Genomic DNA, 21,978 nt, shown 5'->3' on the forward strand with positions numbered 1-21,978 from the left:
CGGAGCTGATGAACGCCGACCATTGGCGCGCAGGGGTACTGCTCATGAAAAATCTTCCGGATACAGCCTGACGTGTGTGGGAAATTCTAAGGTTAGAACTCTTCAGCTAGAAGTCTCTATCAGATAGAATGATTTGCAACCAGGAGCAAAGATTACTTGCAGTAAACTACATACACGGAGAGGAATAAATTAAAATCTAAAGGAATATAGGAAAGGGAATCTAGCCTTTGGATTTATTTTACGCATTCAGTTTCCTTTATTTTCTGTTCCAAGACAGGGGAGAAACTACTTTTGTGCATTTATTACTACGCCTTCAGGAGAGTCAATCAATATTTACTTGTGTTATTATCAGTTTTACTAGATCAGGTAAAAGATGCTAATATATATTCAAAATTGGATCTGAGAGAAGTATATCACTTAATTAAGTGAAAGAAGGAGACGTGGATAACTGCATTCGGAACAAACTTTGGTCTGTACGAATAACTCGTTATGCCCTTTCAGATTTCCAGCCCGGTGCCGAAGGTATTGCTTGCATGTATATGCAGTGGTTTACTTGGATGATATTCGCATCTGTTCCAGATCTGAGGAGGAACATGTCCAGCTCATGCAAACAATTTTAGAACGATTACAAAAACATCTGTATACTGAAATTAGAACTGTGTATTTCACACAGAGGAGGTAGAATTCCTGAGATGTAGTCTATCGCCAGATGGTATCTAAATGGATCAAAAAAGGTAGTGGCTGAATACAGTGAAATATTTCAAGGAATGTCAAAAAAGTGCAAAGCCTTCGCTGATCTATTGTAGATTTATGAACACATTTTCCAAGACAGACGTCCCCAAAAGAAGAATATTAGATAAGGGGGTACGTTTATCTGGGCTCCGGAGGCAGAAGCATTTCAAACATTTAAAAAGAAAATATTTGGAAAAGCTGAAATCTTAACATTCCGGTGTTTCACAGCCATTCATTGTTGAAGAAGAAGACCTCTCCCGTAGCAAATGTCACAAAGAGACACTGTTACAGGGAGAAATCATACAGCGGCAGAGCGAGAACTTTTAGCGATCAAAGCCGTGTTTGGGGAGTGGCTCAGGAGTAAGACGCGCAGTTACTGTACTTACAGATCCATAACAGTTTACATGTCTGAAATATACTAGTGCTTTATTTGTAAGACAACTATGACTGACAGAATTTTTGGGAGATAATGATTTTGTCATCCAGTCTTATACAGCCCAGAACAATGGGAAAAAATATACCCTATGATGCTTGGCTTTGGCAAAGAGGATACAAGTCTAGTTTCAGATCTGCCTAATATTCCTCCAAAAGGTTGTTTTCATGCTGGTACTGAAATAAGAGCAGGCTAAAGAATAATATTCTTAAATAAGAATGGAAGATTGGAAAGGATGAAGAAAGACTATCAGAAACGGATTCTTGTAATAAAACTGCAATTTATATTTATCTACAAGAGTGACACGATCAAGCATTATAATGGTGTCACAAATGTCAACAGGACCTCTTGGAGAAAATGAAACTAGTTAACTAACTGGAAAGACATTTCTGGTCACCAAGTATGACTCAATTTTTGTTTGTGCTCTAAGTAAAAAGATGTCTACTCCACCCTCTGGCCGTCTGAATCTTATATCAGTGCTCCTGGCCCTTGGCATGCTATTTCCATAAATTTATAGTATATCCTCTTGCGTCAGAAGAAGGCTGTGATATATTAGTAGTTGTAGACTATTTACTCAACGTAGCTAATTTTATTCCCTAGTAAAAGTTGCCAAAAGCCCTCACGCCAGGAACAGCATTTTTACAGTAAATAGTTACATTAAATCACATTTCTGTAGTGGTGATTACAGATCGATGTATCAAATGCATATTTCAAATTTGGAAAACTCAGTAAACTAATTGGTATTGGTGCTCAAATTTCAATAAGGTACCCTACTTAAACAGACACACTGAATGAATAAACAAGGTCTTAGAGCAATACCTTTGTGCCAATAAAAACAAGAGTCCGCAAATTGGGTTACACCATTATGGTTGGCTGACTTCACTTACAATAATGCAACTCAGTCTTCAACAAAATATTCTCAATTCTTTTGTAATTATGGTTTCAATCCTTGTATGATCAGTTTTGGGGTAATAAACCATCAAGAAATGCCCTTGGTCCAAGAAAGTTTCAGAACACAAAGTCAGTACAACATTTTATAACGAATAAAGAAACATAGAAACAAACTGTAGACAAGCATCATATAGGCACTTCAGTATACCAGTCCGGCGATTAAGTCTGTATGACTTTCAGTAAATTAAAAGGGAGTGATACATTTAAACAAAAATACCCAGGGCAGTGTCAGTGGAAAATATAATGAATTCAGTAGAAATGAAGAGTAAACCTCTCCCTGCATTGCACATTCATTCTGATTCCCATTTATGAAGAGCTAAACCAGTTGCTGAAAGAAGAAACTCAAACAACCCCCCCCCCCCCCACCAGCATCAGTATAAGGACACCAAGCATCTGAAATATGATGCATATTTGAATAAAAACAATGAAAGGGCAGCTGTAGTATTTCATTGATTGTAAAGTGTATGGCCCTGAGGAAAGATCATGTCACCCAGCTGTGCATATTCCTGCTTCACGAATTCGAACACAATTCCATCAATGGTTCTCTTTAACTCCAAGCCTCTGGAGAAGGCCTTACATAGGGTGCACTGTTATAGAGTGCCTACATCGGGCCATGTTAGCCTTTTATTAGGTTGCAAGGACAGATTTTGTCTATTTAAACAAAACGTTCTCCTGAAAGGTTTTGTCCATATGTACATATATACATTTCTATACATACATTCTTGTAAAGTGCTCCCAGATATCAGGACATTGCAATGCTCAAGCCTAGTTATGAGAATCCCCTGGAAGAAAAAGAAAGTGAGTGAGTGTCTGCTCACTCTTGTTTGAGCTTGAGTTACCTAAGAAGGGTTTCCAAATTTGTTTTTTTAAAGGATTCTAGCCTGGAAGGTGTGATGATTGTGATCTGGCCAGACTCTCGGCACTTCTAGCATGCTCTACTGCATAAGCCTGCTAATCCCTTTCTGAGAGAGAGAGTCTTACTTCTTGTATTAATCTACGAAAACTGTTCTGCTGATTAAAGGAGCAGTTTAGCACATAGTTCAGGATTTTCAGTTTCATTTAGTTTCTCTTTATTTTCTTTTGCAACGATTCTGGTTGGAATGTGAATTGCTAACAGAGTCATTCTCTGAACCAAAAATGTTTGTATAAAAGAACTTCTTGTGCAGTTTGGACTTGTGCTTTGATCACCAAGGCACTCGTACAGGGTGATATGAGTGATTGAGTATCAAGTCTATTTCACAGTCCAAAGACTTGTGGAAGATTTGTTGGTAAGAGCAACTATCTTATCATTGGGATCAAGGCATTCACTGAAGCTCAGAGTGACAATGGACTGTATGACACAATTGTGGTACCACAATAATGAAGGGCAACCACATGTTTCCACTAATGGCACCATTGCTTTTATGTGCAACCTTTTTTTGGTAACAAACTTTTTGGTGTCACCTATTTCTTTGAACAGACGATGGTCAAATATAGGCTGGAGGGTCTGTACTTTTTCAGCACAGGGAAATATCTTGAGTAGCTACACTGTTCTCTTTCCAACACTTGAACACTTGCACCTTTTTCAACGGAATGGAGAAGGGCCCCTCCAAAAATTGTCTCTATAGGGGGCAAGATGTGGTAGAGCAGACAGTAAAGGTAGAACATAGCCATGCTGAACTACCTGAATGACCCATTTGTCAAAGTGATGGATCGCCATCTTGCGAGGAAAATTGAATCCTGCCTCCAACAGGTTAAGCATTCGCCGCTAAGGGCAAACTAAGGAGGTTTAGAGGCAGATGCTGCAGGTGAAGGAGACTGTGAGGACTGGTGTCCTGGTTGGTCGGTGCAATGTTTGCCAGACCCCCATCCGCAGCTTCGAAAGGGCTGAGGTGATTGCTGGATTAGTTGGGGTGATTGATGGGGTTTGTTCGCCAATCCTTTTGAAAAGCACCTACATTTATGAAAGTGGCGAGGAAGCTGCTTAGCAGGGGTCAGCAGGTCCAGAAAGCAGCCCTTGCTCTACTATCCTTGATTCACTCAAGAACAGAATCAGCTTTTTCGCCAGAGGTCAGAGCCCAGAGCCATAGAAGTGTATATCCATGAGCAAAGCTTGCACATCTCCTGAGAGCCTCTCTTGGGGTGACAACCTTGGTAGAGGTACTGGCTAGGAATCAACGATATTGGCTGAGATTAAGCAAATGTCAGTTAAGAGTTGGACATCAGAACCAGAGTAATGTTGCCTTTTGTCGCCTAAGGCAGAGACGTTGGTACCGGTGTTGTGGATTTACGGCTTGGCATTGGTGTTGGGACCAAAGTAGGCATTGGACCCGCAACAGATCCCACATGATCAGTTGATGCTGGGAAAGTCCAGCTGGAGGAAACCTGTCGGCCCCGGCGCATCCTTGGGGCCCAAAGGCACAAAAAGAGGGGCCGATAAAGTGCAGAAAAATGGCAGCATGGCCTCCTTGAAGGCTTCCACTTGCTGCAGCCTAGCTGATACCCTGGGGTAATTGGAGCGCATTGAGAACGGATGGGGAATAGCCTCCATTCTCGGGGACCCTGGAAGAGACCAGGTAGCATAGTGAAGCCGTCTCCTTAGATATAGAGTAGAAGGATGGAAAGAAGTCCAGCTTCTCTTTTTAGTGTTTCCTCTGAGATTTTGACTTACCAGAAGACTTTAAAAGCAATAAATGCAAGATGGACTATTCTCAAGACCGGACCAACACCAGCGACCTGGAGCAGGAGCAGGACCGGCGCGAAGGACTCCAGTTCTTGTATTCTTTGGCAACATACAGCTTTGCATTCCGAAGAGGCTGAGGATGCATAGCTTCGCACTTATTACGCATCTTCTAATCATGGCCCAAACCCAGTCACCAGAAGCATACCTCATGCAGGTCCATGACTGACATCTGTTTCCTACAGTAATGGCATGGCCTGAAGCTTGTCATTCCAGGAGAGGATATCGGGCCCTACCACACAGTTTTTTCCCATTTTAGAAATCGTCAAAGGGCAGTCAAAAGTAGGAGTGAAGCTCCGGATCTACATCAGAAAGAAAGAAATTCATATCAGGACGTAGGAGTGGTGCTATTATGCCAACTGATGGCATGCAAAAGCATTGCTGAAAGCTTTTTTATTCCAGTCTGGTACCTGGGGAGTATTATAAAGGTGAGGAATCTACAGTTAGAAGTATGCATCAGAACATACCAGCAGTGTATACGTTAGAGAACCAAATACGGTGAATCACATCACAGCTGAGCAGCTGATAGAACACCAGCAGCTGAGATGGAAACTACGGCACAAATCTTCCCAAAGGCTGATGTGGTGAACAGGATTCTTTTTCCATGCAACCTAAGGGTAGTTGTTTTCTAAGTAAACGAGGATGACCACATTCTCTAAAAGATACTTCATACTATTTTCTGACCTCAAGCATTTTAGGCCAAGGAAAACATTTTGTTCAAATGAGCAGGTGCAACCACAAAGGACTGAGCTTCGATCTCTGGATCTGAAATCTCTATCCAGGAATATAAGCATCACATCTCCCGACACACGTCAGGATTCCACCATCCTGCCATCAGGTGTCGCTCATGAGGGCCCCTGAGAACCTGCCGTTAAATCAGTACAGGACAATATACACTTCAACACTTGCTATACTGAGGGCCTGATTTAGATCTCGGCGGATGGGTTACTCCGTCACAACGTTGATGGATATTCCATCCGCCAAAATATAAATCTCATTATATCCTATGGGATTTATATTTCAGCCAACGGGATATCTGTCACCGTTGTGATGGAGTAACCCGTCCGCCAAGATCTAAATCAGGCCCTTAGTAATGCTTCACATTTTAGTCCAGGATTCTGTACCTCTTTCCTGATGCATTATGGTCCCTGCAGTTCCCTCTGTCTTCAGACCCTTATTACATCACATTCTGTTGCTGGTTTCCTGTTCACTAGATTGGTTCTAGGATCCTACAGGTATTCTGACCCTTTATATTTGCATTCTGCATTCTTCTCTATGTTTGACCGGATCCATACTCCGTTTTAGGCTTTTCTAATCCCTTTCTTGCATCACCTATTTTCCTTGGTCTTCTCTCTAACAAGCCCCAGTTCAGCCCTCCCTTATTTGGTTGTTCCCCGATTCCTTGCACTTGGTGAATTCCTTGCACCTGGCTCTCTCCCTGCATCTGTGCTCCTCCCCTGAACCTCCAGCTATTTCAGTCCTGTGAGCGCAGAGTACAGCGGCTTGCAATTTCTGTTGAGTCTCCCTGTTCTCTATTGTGTTCCTACTTATGTTATTACAGGCTTGTTCTTTGATTCTGTTTCCATTTCCCCCCTACCCATTTTCCTGTTTTGGGCTATTTTGTAGTATCTGTCCCTTGTTTTCCTGCACCTCTGTTCCTGTGTTAGCCATTGATCCTAGTATCTGCCTGCACTCTTCTTGACCCACTGTGTTTGTATGCAGACTCCTTGCGCAGTATTCTGTGTTCCAGTTTGTCTGCATATAATTCTGTTTTGTCTTATTTGAATGCAGATCTTTCCTAGCCTTGTTCAATTACAGCTCTCCATATTCCAGTTCTCCTGCTGAACGATTCCAGTCCTGCTTTTCCCTGAGCTCAGTTTTTGTTCTGCTGTTCCTTGTTCTGTTTTGTGGTTATATTGTGATTGCTGTAGCTTCCAAGGGTGCCAGTTAGACTCCAAGGCTTATACCTTTGGCTCAGAGGGCCACCCTGTACACCTCCATAGGAGCTGCTGTGTGTTTTCCCAGAACTCTGTGAGATTAATCTGCTCCTTGTGTTTTTTTATAAGATATTTTCACCTCACAGAGAGATCATTTCCAGGGATCAGACAAATGATCATTTGTGATAGTTGGTTTATCGTTTTCCTGCTTTACCTTCCTGTTGTTAGTGCCTGCGTTTTCCCCACAGACTTCCAATTCCCTATGACTTCCTGTTCCAACCTGCTTCAGTTATCTGCTTGTCCCGCTTCCCTTCCATCCTACAGGTACTCTCTTGTATATAGGACACTCCAGTTATTGGTCTTGTCCCATCTCTCTCCCAGCAAGGACTTCCTGTGCCCTATTCACAGCCTGTTCCAACGGGTTTCAGTCCTCTGCTTCTGTCCTTCTTCCCTTCCGCCCTTGAGGTACTCTTGTTTGCATTCCCTTCAGAGACCAGTTATCCAGTCTTCTCCCAGTCTCACCAGCTAGTTCCCTGACAAGAGATGCTCATGACTTCTCGCTATCACAAACTCTCATCAGCAGTTGGAACTAAGGTTGTACTGAACATACTCACTGCAGATCAGAAGGCAGAGAGGCAACACCCACTGTTTAAGATTGAAACGCAATTGTTTGATTTGGTTTGTTTATCATTATCCGATTGTCTTGAAGAATCATTCCATGAAGGAAACGCAAGCTTAAAGCACAATGAGGTTAGTCAAGACGCCAGCAAATCTGGCACCCTAACTATTTGTAGTTATTGAATCACTTGCTAACCTCAGCAAGAGGTTTACATTTTTCATTCATTTCATCACAAGCACAAGACAATTGTTATAACACAAGCATTGAAGATTTCTCAAGGCACCACCGCTGGAGTTTTCAGCATTGTATTTGGGAATAATTATAAGCAGGAACACTGGAATTATACAGCAAGAGAGGGTCAAATTAAGCGGCAGGGTTGAGTAAATTATGCGACAAGAAAAGGCAAATTATGCGGCATAATGCAGCACATTTTGTAGCACTGTTACTTCTTTATTTCATCATTTTTTAAATGTGGTAACACTCTCTGGGCATTGGCTGCACCTCATTAGAACCAGTTTATCATCCAAATATCGAAATAAGCAACAGAAAGGCGTGCAGTCTAGCTTTGCAAAGAGTGTTCCACTGCAAGGAAACACATTTCATCGCAATTTAAGCGAGAAACAAAAAACATTTTGTTAAAATCTGCAGATTATGCAGCACATGATGGATTATGTGGCAAATGCTGCAAACCTATAATTATGTGAAAATCGCTGAGGACGCATTATTGCATAATTCCAGTGGCCCTGATTATAAGACAAATAATGTTTGCCAACTTGATTTGAGACCTGCAAAAGAATTTACCCTGATTAGGCAACACTGGTCAAAGTGGGAAAATTAATTATTCACTACTTGGGTCTGATTAACAAAATGTGCAAACCCTGAGTGCAAGTATACAAGTTTTGCAAAGGGCTCGAGGAGTATGTATTGTAAAGGCCCTTGCTGTCGTCGAACCTATACAAGTGGTGAGCAATGATAAAAGTTACTTTCTGTACATTTTATCAAATCTACACTCTGAATTTGTTACTGGTCGTTGGAGTGGAACACAGCCATTGGAAAAACTGGAATGATGCTTTAAAACATGCTGTATATCTTTACACATTTGTGTATAGGATCTATTAATTTAACAGACTTGCCAGAGCCTGATCTTTGACTGAAACACCAAACAAAAACATGTTATACAAAAGAGGTTAAAGGCAGGGTAAGGCATAGTTGGTGGGTTTTTTGGTGATTTGGCTGACCACTAGTGCTTCTGCCATGCTGACCAAAAGAAGGGTACTCTCATAAACACTGCCCATGCTTCGTGGTCGAGGATAGATTATTGAATGGTATCGGAAGACGTCCTAACCAGGGCAGCCCAAGTATCCCACTTACGGCGAACACTTTCTGACCATGCTACTGTCCTTCTAGAGTTATTACTCCCAGACTGTCTCCCCCGAGCTTTTAGTTGGAAATTCCCACCTGGCGCCCTCAGAGATCAGATGTTTTAGGAAAATATTAGAGCAGCAATTTTGGAATACTTCTAGCACCATGATAAAGAGGACATATTGAGGGCTTCCCTACGAGAGACCTTCAAGGCAGTTATTAGGGGAGAATGCATTGCCAAACAGGCAGGCGTCATCTGCGCCCTACGGGGAGGACTGGCACGGCTGGAGCACAAAATTAGAGACCTCGAATAAATGATCCAGTGTTATCAGACTAGCAACTATTCAGAATAAACTCTGAATATGAGGAGGCTGCCCAGCGTGAGGTGCATTATCTAGGAAGGGACTGTGAATCCCAGCAAATTTCCCACATCCTAAAAAAGAAATGCTGTCTGTGACTTTACGTTTTGTGAAGTGTTCTTATGTCCATGGGCAAGGTTTATAATAGTTACATCAACGAGGACATTGTTCCATGTTGTTTATAATAAACAAATGAGGATTCTGTAGGTCATCTTTACATAAAAGAGAGTACCCTCTCGCTAACATGGAGGACAGGGTTTAAAAACCAAAAATACAACATCTATATCCCCTCCGCATACTACACCTTCAGTTCTCACCTTGAGTATCCTCCGTATCCAACTTGACATTACCAATCACCTACGCTGTATACTACAAACAACACTTATAAATCATGTTATTCTTTTCAAAATATTAGCTCGCAATACATTTAATAACATTTCTCATACAAGCTTAAAACATTTTTGGGATCATCATTCCTACAGAAGTGTGTTAGCAACGCATCAAAGTAAATAAACCTTAAAAATCATGTTTAACATAAAAATGCCAATAAACACAAAAATGCTGCAGTGTTTCGAAGGACTTGCTGGTCTATCTCACCTTCTTCAGGACAGATCTATAACAATTTTTAAATTGTAAAAAATGTGTATTCACTCACAGGGCCCTGTATATTTTTTTTCTTACTTCTCAGACACATGTGATGAGTCTCTCCTATACTCCCTGGAAGCCTTGAAAATATCATGTTGGATACAAAGGGTAATCAAGGTGGGACCTGAAAGTGTAGTAGTACATGGAGGAAGAATGACGTATTTTTCATTCTGCATGCCACTTACACGCTGATCTTGTACGCCACCAATTAAACACCGTTAATGTGAGAAAGCAGTAGCCATCTAGCAGTTTAATTACTGCGTGACATGAAAATCTGAGATTAATCCCAGCCTCTCTGCTTGACCAAATTGTGTGATCTAGGTACTTTATTTCACTCTGCCTCATTTTGGTTCAATATCACATATGAGAGCTGTTACGAAGCCGGTCAGCAGGCAGAAGAAGTACAGACACCAGATGGGTTCAGGTAAGCTTTATTCACTGTCTCCACTGCACCACTCCTGTCACAGCCTCAGGTCGCCTCACAAGCCACCTCAACATTCTAAGGTACCCTTTTGAACCCCACAGTGGGAACATTCCATTTAACAATGGAAAGGAGGGGGGAGGAGGAAGGTACCAAGTGGAGAGGAATGAAATTACAACAAGAGCATATTCAGATATGAGTTTAAGATGTGTGCTGTACAAAAACCTCTCCTGTCTCATTTAATAGTCTATAATGGTGCCCCCTCTATATTAAGACTCTAAGCCACAAGTAGAGTACATATGACAACTAACTTTTAACTCTTAGTTCTCTAATAGCATTGTCATCAAGGCGCAGGGAAGGCTTCCCAGTGTATGTTTAAAAACTCTAAATTCTCATTGCTCTGATAAAATCTGATGCATTAAGGTGAACCGCTTCCATGCAATATAGAAATACGAAGGGGCGTATCAGCAACAACCGGCGATAATTGTCGCTAAGCGCACTTAGCGCAAGGATAATTATCACCGGCTAGCATGGATTTTTATCGCTGATATAGCGTGCGATTAGCAACGCTTATCTCAAAAGCGATAAAAATCCTAGCGCTAACTGCCAAATGTGAGATTATCGCTGGAAACCCAGCAATAACCCCATGAAGTTTGGCGAAAGCTTGCTGATAGGGCCTCACATACTTAGCCATGATATCCACCTTCCAAGGTGGATATCATGGCTAAGTTAGTTTCAAAGCAGGCGTAAGGAAAGTAGCGATAACAGAGGTTATCGCTACTTTTCTTGTCGCTATGCTGCTTTGCGTGAGGCCTGATAATAGGAGAAATGTCACTTAGCGACATTTCTCCCGTTATCCTGGGGAGGAACGCCCACTTTGCATCTCATTAGAGATGCAAAGATGGGCGTTAGGAATTCAGGCGCTAAGGCAAGGTTTCACGCGATAGCGTGACCTTGCTAATATAGCGATAAAATTATCGCCGCTTTTCGGACGAAAACGGACGCAAAAGCGGCGATAATTTTGTATTGCCGTCTTGTAGATATGCCCCGAAGTTTTTAAGGCACCTTATCATATTTTAAAGTGATGTTTGTTGCATGATTTACATGCCACATATTTTCCTGGGCTTGGCTCGTGCATGGGCTCTTAGAGTTAGAGCCAACCCTTTTCTCAGCTCTGGCTTTCCCTCTTAATTTGTTGGCTCGCCCACTTCTGATAAGAATACTGAAATTGTGGAAATGTCACACATAAGCAATCCCAAAACTTGTCAGCGAAGGAACATCATTTATTTACGCATATTTATTTAGCACGGACATTACGCAAGGTGCTACAGCGCTTTTCAATAGAAATATTTAATTGCATAGAAATTACAGGTGGTTTAAAATAACCAAATACTACCAAAACGAAATACAAAATGGTAGATCATTGGAGAAAAATAAAATGTACAAGGAGTACATACAGCAGTGAAAAAGCTGTAGGCACCTGATGAGATGGAGGTAGTGTCTGTGCCCAGATTAATAGCAATCCGCCGGACTGGGGGGGGGGCTCTTCATGCGCCGCCCCCGCTCAGCTGCAAGAACAGTCAGAGCAGCGCCATAATCAGTGGCAGGCAGGAAGTCAGGCAACAAACCCGGAAGTCACCTGCCTCGCGCCCTACACCTGACAGAATAGCCGTACAGGCAGGAAAACCGGAAGTCACCTTCCTCGCGACCCACACCTGACAAGACAGGAAGCCGGAAGCCACTCGCTCCGAGGCGCACACCTGACAGAACCCGGAAGTCACGGTTCAGGCGGCAATTACCGGCAGACCATGAAACCAAACGGCAGAACCCGAGTGTTGCGTGCGCGGCCTCCGGAGACAGCGCGGGGCCCGAGGCCTCTGCCACCCTCCTTTCATCCCGCGGATCTCTGTATGGCAGCGGGAGTTATAGCCGACCCCGCCTCTCAAGGACATCGGGGAGGGTGTAGCCAAAAGACAACCAGATACACCAATAAATTCGCAGGGAAACCAGTCCAAAAAACCCCGTTGCCTATCTTCCGGTTCTGCTTTTTGCTTGCTTTCCGGTTTCCCGCGTCGCCTGTCTTCCTGTCCGGTCTGCCTAAAGTTCTCTTTTTCTTGCGGCCGGGGAGCGGCGGAATCAGTTGTTTGCCTGCATTAACCCCCAAACCACCCTCGTCCCCCGGCCGTCCTGACATAGCAGCCGAGAGAACCTGCGGATGGTGAGTGCGGACACATATCAACAAGCATTTGCATTGCAACGGGTCTCGCATTTATCAGAGTTAGAGCTATTGGCGTCTGTGATTGTGTCTTTTATATTGTTTTGGTTTGGAGTGAAGTGTATGTATGAACAGAGATACAGCTGCAGGACTGTCTAGAGGACTTAGAATGAGGAACGGACACTGGGACCAGAGAAGCAGGTAGACTAAGGTAGAACTAACAAGCATTGGCGTAGACAATAGGTCTTGCCTTTAGGACCTTATACGTTTTTAGTTATGCTTTACATTATCGTGTGTGCAAGTTTTAGCACATTTATTAAGCATATTATAGAACTGTATGGAGAAGTACTTATGTAAAGTGTTATTTTGTACAACTAAACCACAGGGTATATATGTATAATACTACTAAATTAAAGTGGCAGAGAATTGAACAGCTCATAGCTCTTTAGTTGCGGTTGAAACTTCCTGCCTGGCCCGTATCGGATACACCGTTTTGGCTTCCGAAAATCTAGATTACCAAGTGGCGTCTAATCAGTTGTTCTGTCAAGCTCTTAAACTCACATCTCGTATTTAATACCCTTAGTGAAGTTACACACGTGTAGTCCATGTGGCTGTCTGTCTGCTTTCTGGAAACAACGTGTGCCCCCTGACCAACAGGCTCAGAGGCCTGCTGCAAAATTACCTCTCTGCAATAGTCCCCCCCCCCCCCTGCCATTTAACAACTTCTAGTTACTGTCCTGCACAAAAGCAGGCACGTGCTCAAAAAGTTATTGGCACTGCGTGCCACTGGAAATTTCATACTCTCTCTTCTCACCACTTTCTGCATGTCTGTGTTAAGTCAGTCCACGAATCAAGTAGAGATTCAAAACAAGTTTTAATCCAAAAGTAGTGGAAAGGAAGCACCGCTGGATACAAGTCTTCCAGCTCCAGCAGACCTCCAACAACTGTCGCCTCTTGGTTCATGGGACCGATCACATGTTCTATTCTAGAACACTGTGATCGTGCCATGAACCAAGAGTTTGTATAATAACATGTAAAAGATACGATCTCGTGCATGCAAGCACGAGACAACACAGGAAAAGTAATTACACATATATAAAACACCTTCCTCCCTTAAAGAAACAATAAAAAAACAAAAAAAACATTCAATACACAAACCTGTTTCTGATAAAAGAAACAAAATCAGCCATCCACCCAGGTTTTTTCCGCTGTCTTTTCCCATAGTCTACATTACATTCATTTTCACAAGGAATATTGCCCAAATCAGTATCACAGATTGGACTACTTACACAATCTTCATCCTCCAAATTGTCAGTAAACTTAGTTTCATCGTCAGCATTTAAATAAACACTTTTGTCCCCTTTTAGAACAGCAATTCTACTTAAATTCCAAACTTTGTTATTGGTAAGTTTCACAGAATTCTTAAGTACCTCTTTTATCTCAAAAGGTCCCATGAATTGACTTTCACCTTTCCTAACCTTCCAAGGTTTTTTAACCTTAACTAGCATGCCTACCTCAACAACTGGATCATGTACTGACCCTCTTCGCTTGTCATAACGTTCTTTAATGACAACATGATTTTTTATGAGATTTTCCTTCACAGTCTTAAAATCTAAATTAGACATGGTAGATGGTGCCAACCATGCTGGATTACATTTGGTTCTAGGGAGTCTACCCCTCATTATTTCAAACGGTGAGTAACCCGTCATAGCATTAACGGAGGTCCTATACATCCATACGGTTTTAAAAATGTGCAGTTCCCATTTATCATTTCCAATGCCCATAACTTGGATGGCACTTTTGAGAACCCTATTAAACCTCTCAATAACACCATTGCCGCTGGGGTTGTACAGAGATGTGGTGCAATGAGTAATGCCTACTCTGCTAAAATACACTTTTGCTTTGTTAGACATAAATTGAACACCATTGTCTGTGATTAGTCGTACTGGTAACCCTTCCTCAGTAAAAATTTCATCCAGAAATGCTAAAACAGAATCCGTGTCCACCTTATCAACAATTTTAACCACAGGCCATTTTGAAAAAACATCAATGGTTGCGAGCACATATTTTGAGTTAGGACCAACCGTACCCATAATATCCATGGCAATGGTATGCCACGGAAAATCTGGAATGGTATGTTCACTAATATTAGGTTTGAGAGTGACCAACGTCTTGTCAGCATTTGCACAAGTGATACAGTTCCTAATAATACGTTCAATGAATACATCCATACCAGGCCACCAAAAACTGTTCTTCACTTTTTGCTTGGTTCTCACAATACCACAGTGCCCTTCGTGACCACTAGAAACAATATTCCGCCTCAATTTGCTCGGAGGAATGGCACAATCACCTCTTTTAAGCACACTATCTACCACGGAAAGCTCATTCCTTACCTCCCAAAAACTCCTAAGGTCAGAATCAATGTTCTTTTTATTAGGCCAACCCGATAAAATATACTCTTCCACTTTCTTAAGAATAGGATCATTAACAAATTCCTTAAACCAAAGCTTCCGGTCAATGGGTAAAAGATTTTCATCATGCACCAAAGCTATATGGTAATCATCCCACTCATTATGTGTACATTCTTTAAGAGGTAAAGGCATTCTTGATAAAAAGTCAGCCGTTACATTATCCTTCCCGGGCACATACACAATGGAATAAATAAAATCTTGAAGACGCATGGACATCCAGGCTATACGTGCTGAAGCTTTCAACATGCCTTCTGTGGTTAAAAGACGTACCAATGGTTTATGGTCAGACCTAATTAAACACTCTTTGCCCCACACAAACACCCTGAAATGCTCAAGCGCCCAGACGCAAGCTAAAGTTTCCCTTTCTATGGTAGAATATTTCTCTTCAGCGGGTGTTAGTGCTCTGGATGCATGCGCAATGATGTGTTCCTTACTGTCATTGGATTTCTGAGACAGCACTGCCCCTAAACCCTTTGAACTTGCATCAGTAGTGATAATGCACCGGAGTGCAGGATCAAAACCTGAAAGGGCAGTAGCAGCACAAATGGCATTCTTAACATCATTGAATTCACTTTCACAATCCTTTGACTACATAAATTTGCTCTTGTTTTTGATCAATTGTCTTATGCTGAAAGTACGACAAGAAAAAATTGGTACATATTTAGAGTAAAACTCTGTAAGACCTAGAAAGGATCGAACGTCATCTTTGGACTTGGGTTGAGGAGCACATCTGATAGCCTCAACCAAATCATATTTTGGTTTGATACCCTCCTCACACAGCTCATGACCTAAATAAGTCACAGAACTCACGCCAAACTTACATTTGGAATGTTTGATTGTAAGACCATGGTCAGAAAGAACTCTCAGGACATTTTCTAATGCTGACAAATGTGCCTGAGAACTATTACCAAAAACAAGAATGTCATCTTGAAAACAAATTGCGTTGTTACATTCCTTAAGTAAATCTTGCATTACACGTTGGAAAATGGCCGCTGCAGACGCTAAACCAAAAGGCATCCTGTTATACCTGAAACATCCGAACGGAGTAATGAATGCAGTGAAATCTTTACTATTCTCACATAATTCAATCTGGTGGTACGCCGCTGATAGATCAATAGTAGAAAAAAATTTAGCCCCCCCAACACTGCTCAACATTTCAGATATGCGCGGTAGAGGGAATTGATCAATAATAATGTTGTTATTCAAATGGCGTAAATCAATGCATAACCTGATTTTTCCATTGGCGCGTTTAGCAACGACAATGGGTGAAACCCACTCAGAAGACTCAATTCTTTCAATAATACCGTCTCTCACTAGTGAGTCTAACTCTATTTTGACCTCTTCACGAACAGCTAGAGGAATGTTGCGTGCCTTGTGAATCTTAGGACATGAGTCTTTCTTTAAACGGATTTCCTGTTTAAAATTGTTTAGTTTACCAATACCATTACTAAACACACTGGGAATTTTTTTTAGTAAAAGTGTATTGAGACCGTTAGACTCATCAATTATCATAACAGGGTCAGGGCTATTAGGGTTAAGCATGATGTTTAATTTGCCCTGATCGAACCAACTTAAGACAGATGGTCCTTTCTTGGAAACATATAATTTGGTAGTGCATTCCCGATTTTTGAACCTAAAAACAAGAGTTCTATAACCCAAAATGTCAATTCTTTCGCCAGAATACCCCTCTGGAGAGATGTCAGTAGACTCTAACGTGTTACCTAATTTTGGTACAAATTGTGTGTTCCATACAGTCTCATTAACGATTGAGTAAGGAGAACCAGAGTCTGCATACATTTTGGTGTTTACACCTCCAATAACCATATCACATACAGGTTTTTTCCTGATGATATGATTATCAATATTCAGAATGGAATGATACGGGTTCTTAATGTTGAGAACATAGGAACATACTTCACTATAGTCATTGTTGGGATCTTCATTCTCACTGTCCTCGTTTTGATCTATACACTTAACTTTGTTGTTGGCCTTCTTTTTGTTACATGCTTTAGAGAAATGACCAACCAAACCACAATTAGAACACTTCTGCTTGATGGCTGGACAGAATTTGAAATGAGCTAAATGAGTTTTGCTGCAACATCTATAACACTTCAAATTATCTTTTTGTTCCTCAATTTTACCCTTGAAAGAACCAGAAGTTTTTTTCGTTTTAACGTCCTGTTCTTTGAAGCGAGTTTTAGTATTAATTTTAGCAATAGTATCTTTATCAGTACTACTGGATTCTCCCTTGACTTGCTTTGCACTTCTACATGACATTTCAGACTTTCTCACAATGGCTAGAATACTTTCTAAATCAGAATCTCCATTAACCCATAACCTCTCTTGGATAGTCGAATTGTTAGAGTGCATTACAACTTGGTCTCTAATGAACTCTTCCTGTAAAGTACCAAACTTACAATCCAAAGACAAAGTTTTCAAAATGGAAACGTAACTGTCCACCGGTTCATCATTAAGCTGCTTCCTTTGAAAGAACTTGTACCTCTAAATGCCAATACAAACTTTTGGGGAACAGTAGCGATCAAAGTCCAAAATAGCTTTTTCAAAAATATTACCATCCCCACTGCTGTCTAGACTGGGTAATTGGTTGAATGCTTTTAAACCTTCTGGGCCTAATGAATGTAAAAAAATTCCCTTTTTCTCAGGTGGTTTCATTTTTCCATTAGCATCTAATGTCTCAATATAATTTAAAAAATACGCTTTCCATTCTACCCAGGGCATACAAGGAGAACTGCCAGCTGACCAATAAGGTTGTGGGGGAGACAGAGTATAGCCTTGTGCACACATGTTAAAACTCAACAGAGGAAATAACAGAAATCAGAAAAGCAAAGGAGTAAGAGAAGAAGAAGAGAAAAAAAAAAAAATTAGAAGAAAAATGAATAGGATTTGGTGAGAACGATAGCAAATCACAAAATAGTGAGATATTTTGTCCAAAAGCAATGTTAAAACAAAAAACGAACGAATTTAACCACTAGATGGCGTAAATAGCTCAAAAATAACCTGAAATATGAAAGAGCAATAATGAAGTAGATCCCAAACACAAACCAACAAAAATGAAATGTGTTTGAAGTTCCTTACGACGGTGCAACAGTTTTACCTGGAAGAGGAAGAGAAAAAAAATACAAATAAACCGTCCCTTAAAAGTTGAAGAAAGAATCCTTTAAGAATCCACAGCAAAATGAGCGAATTTAAAAATAAATGAACTCCGTAGTAAATCAAAGGCTGCCGATGTCCGTGCAACGTTGGGCGTGATGATGAAATGACGTACGCGTCATTACCCTCGTTGCGTAGTCAACGCAGAAAGGAGACCGAAGAGCTCACGTTGAATATTCTGGAGCGCAGTGGAGGAAGAGAGACGAAGACGATGAGGATTCCAGAGCGTGATCGGTGAGTGAAACGTTGGTTATGTTCAAAACATAACAATAATGCATGTGCTGGCCAGGAGTGTTTCGCACGTTAGGAACGAAAAGCTTGCACTCACGATGATTCCGCACCTCAGCACATCTTGAAGGATCGATCAGCACCGCTCAAATACGTCTCAAATTCCGACTTCCCTTCTTTATTATTTTTCTTTAAAAAAAAAATAACGAGTAAAGCTCCAAGGACGAAGATGAACTACCAAACAAAGTCCAATGAAAATAAGAACAGCGGGTAGCAAATAAAGCGGAGGTTCACTGCCAACGAGATGATTCTTTAGTAAAAAGAAAAAAATATATTTGAATGTGCTTACAAATGCGCGAAGCGCAAAAATATAGAAATGCACATAAATAAAATATTTCAAATCGTAGGTTCGATGAAAGGTGCTTCCTAGGATCGTCGCCAGTTTTGTTAAGTCAGTCCATGAATCAAGTAGAGATTCAAAACAAGTTTTAATCCAAAAGTAGTGGAAAGGAAGCACCGCTGGATACAAGTCTTCCAGCTCCAGCAGACCTCCGACAACTGTCGCCTCTTGGTTCATGGGACCGATCACATGTTCTATTCTAGAACACTGTGATCGTGCCATGAACCAAGAGTTTGTATAATAACATGTAAAAGATACGATCTCGTGCATGCAAGCACGAGACAACATAGGAAAAGTAATTACACAATATAACAGTCTGTGCACACCTTGAATGTTTGCAATGCCTGTACAACCCAGAGATGTCTGATGACTGTATTTAAACACCATGCCATATTATCTTATGTTACTCCAGTAACATTTTAGTTGAACCGCCGATCCTTTAAAATGAACCTGGTCATTATTTTAAATTTAAAGATGTTGTTGGATGGACAATTTATTTTACAAGGATGCTAGAGTATTTAAATGTTTTGAAAGGTTAAAAACGTAAGAAAATGTGCAGCAGGTGGAAAGTACATACTGCAAAGTCTTTGTCATGAGTTTCCCAAACAAAAATGACACCGTAGTTGTTAACATTTTCACTGACATCAACAAACCGGTGGGAGAACAGGGTCTAAGGGAAACTATATTTAATGACCTGCCCAAGTCCTAATCGCCTATTATAAACTAATTCCACATACACGAGAACTGGGGGTCAATCACAAAAGCACATAGGGAGATATACACAGGAATTGAAAGATAGTTGTAATAACGCCCTGGCATTCAGAGCAGAGCAAGGATTACCATCAAATTGCTGTATGCGATAGAGCTAAGGTATCAAGCTCTGATGATCAATGCTATCATTTGGTAATCCGCCACAAGCAGAAGGTCAATCTCTTGATCATAGGGATTGCTTCTATGGCAAGCTCTGATGCTCATAAGAAATCGGGCAGACAACAACAGCAAAAGTGTACTAAGTAGTAAAGAAATATAATGTGATGCAGTGCAACAAAGAGAAAAGGACATTAAAAAGATTGTGTGGAGAGACTAGTCGCTCTAGAGAATATAACCCTCCTAACACCTAGTAAAAATGAACAAATAATGCAGTGATCACAAATAACTGCCATTAAATCATAGCAGCTTTACTGTGAAGTGTTTATTGTAAACACCCACCAAATGCACAGCGATGACAGCAGGCTTCAGCTCCAACTATCCCTTCAATCCCTTCTACACTCTAAACCCATGTCATCACATTCTGAGACAGAACTACCACTTAAAGGAGAAACTACAACACATCTTCCCCTTATAGAAATGTAAAAGAACACAAAAGAGAGAATAAAAAGATAAAATAACACAGCTTAAGCAAATACATAAGACTTGCAGATACAAAGATAAAACAACTTATTACCATTAGTACTTTACACAGTAGTCTTGAAGATACGATGGTAGTCTCCTGATTCTGAAACCATGAGTAGATGGACCAGATCGAGTACAATTTCCATTATATTTTGGGACTTTGGGCTGAGACAGAGAATCTGTGTCCATTCACAGAATGGGCACATCTTGACAAACGAGACATACTCCACACATCTCCCCCCCATCAAGCATAACTACATTCCTCATGACTTTAACAATACGCCTCGGTCCAAAATATTTTGTACCACCCTTGGGAGACCAAACTGCCTTCTTAACAAACACCATGTCACCAATTTTCCAAGTAGATTGACATACCCCATTTTTCATATCAAATCTACGCTTGTAATTCTCTTTATTTGTTAAGTCTCCAATTCTTCACAACACAACCTCTATCTTTCACACTCAACCAGTGAGGAATTAACTTAGAACCAGCTGTTCTCCCCTTAAGTTTTTCAAATGGGGAACAGCCAGTAACACTATTAGGTGTATTCCTATGCGCCCACAATTTTTCTCTAAGAATGGGCTTGAGTGGAGCTCTTCTCTCTAGGGCACTCTGAGCCGAAGCTCTAATTAATCTATTCATACTTTCAACTAACCCATTTGCCTGGGGGGCATAAAGAGCAGTTCTGTGATGTGTGACTGAAAGTTCTTTAAAAAAATCTGTAATTTCTTGAGAGGTAAACTGCACCCCATTATCTGAAACCAGAACATCGGGTATACCTTCACTATGTTCAATGCTCTCCACAATCGTTACGGCTTCTTTAAGATTGGGGTTTTTTGAAAATAATTTTTCCTGGACTTTTGGATCATTGGTGCATCGTACCAGTTGATCACGGATGAGAGAGTCAGATAATTGTTCAAACTCACAAGTCTGTGCCAAAGACTTTAACGCTGCCACATAGTTCCCTACTCTCTCTCCTTTGGCTTGTACACGCATGAAAAATTTGTGTCTTTCCATAACCACATTTATCCGAGGTCCAAAATAACTCGGCAATTGCAATAGAGTCATTTCATACATGTCATTAGGTTCACCTGCACCTCTGCCTATTGGTATAGGATCTAGGCTGTCGTAAATATTCCTTCCTTCTGTGCCCAAATTGTGAAGTAGTATGGCTTGTTTCCTAATTGCAGAAAACTTTTCACCACCAATTGCCAAGAAATATGAGTCAAAAAGTGGTTTCCATTTTTTCCAGGGAAGTACAGGTTCACCTCGTTCACTTAAGAACTGTGGTGGTTGACTCATGCCACTTGCTGAAGCCATGTCTGAATGTTTTTGAAATTGGCTTTTATCTTTCTTGTTCTAGATCATTTCACTTGAAAATAATGAGTTTGAAATATTTCTTCTTCTTTTTTTTTTTTTTTTTTTTTTTACATGCAGATTTTCTGTGGCATAACTCAAATTAACAACGAGTTCCCTTTTTAAAAAAAAATTTCCTCAACTAGCACCTTCCAGACATGAAATGATGAAAAGTGTGAACAGATTTCTGTTTAAATTACTTGCATTCTCGTAATCTCATTCCCAATAATTTCAAATGAAGAGAGAGAAAAAACAAACAACAATGGTGTCAATTTCAATCCTTCCTGAATTCCACAGAATTTACATCAGGAACCAACATCATATCATATCCACTTCGCGCTCCTTTATTTTCATGAAAAAAAACGCTTTTAACCAGTGCACTATCCTTTGATGCATAAATGTTTCACACTTTAATCTCCTCTGTCTCTGTTTGCGATGACTTTAAGTATCGAAACACTCTAAAACATTAAGCGAGTGTATGAGTCATCCACATCCTTTGTACAGCTGCTCATCTCATAATGGCCACACATGCTGACATCTTCACCTTTGTTCCGAATGCAACTCTG

General features: G+C 40.9%; 1 protein-coding gene across 5 annotated transcripts in view; it reads left to right on the top strand.

Annotated features, from left to right (window-relative positions):
- The first annotated feature begins 11,918 nt into the window (after positions 1–11,918).
- The window catches only part of LOC146813499 (uncharacterized), a 70,863-nt gene continuing 60,803 nt past the window's right edge, over positions 11,919–21,978 (top strand). For 4 of the 5 annotated variants that reach the window (XR_014966984.1, XM_085620257.1, XM_085620256.1 and 1 more), the window contains exon 1: positions 12,123–12,396. The gene's annotated coding sequence lies outside the window, so the exon portion shown is untranslated. Of the gene's footprint in view, positions 12,397–21,978 lie in introns of all 5 variants that reach the window. The other variant, XM_085620254.1, reaches the window with a different exon arrangement.

This window comes from Triturus cristatus, chromosome 7 (assembly GCF_964204655.1).
Source record: "Triturus cristatus chromosome 7, aTriCri1.1, whole genome shotgun sequence".
NCBI lineage: Eukaryota > Metazoa > Chordata > Amphibia > Caudata > Salamandridae > Triturus > Triturus cristatus.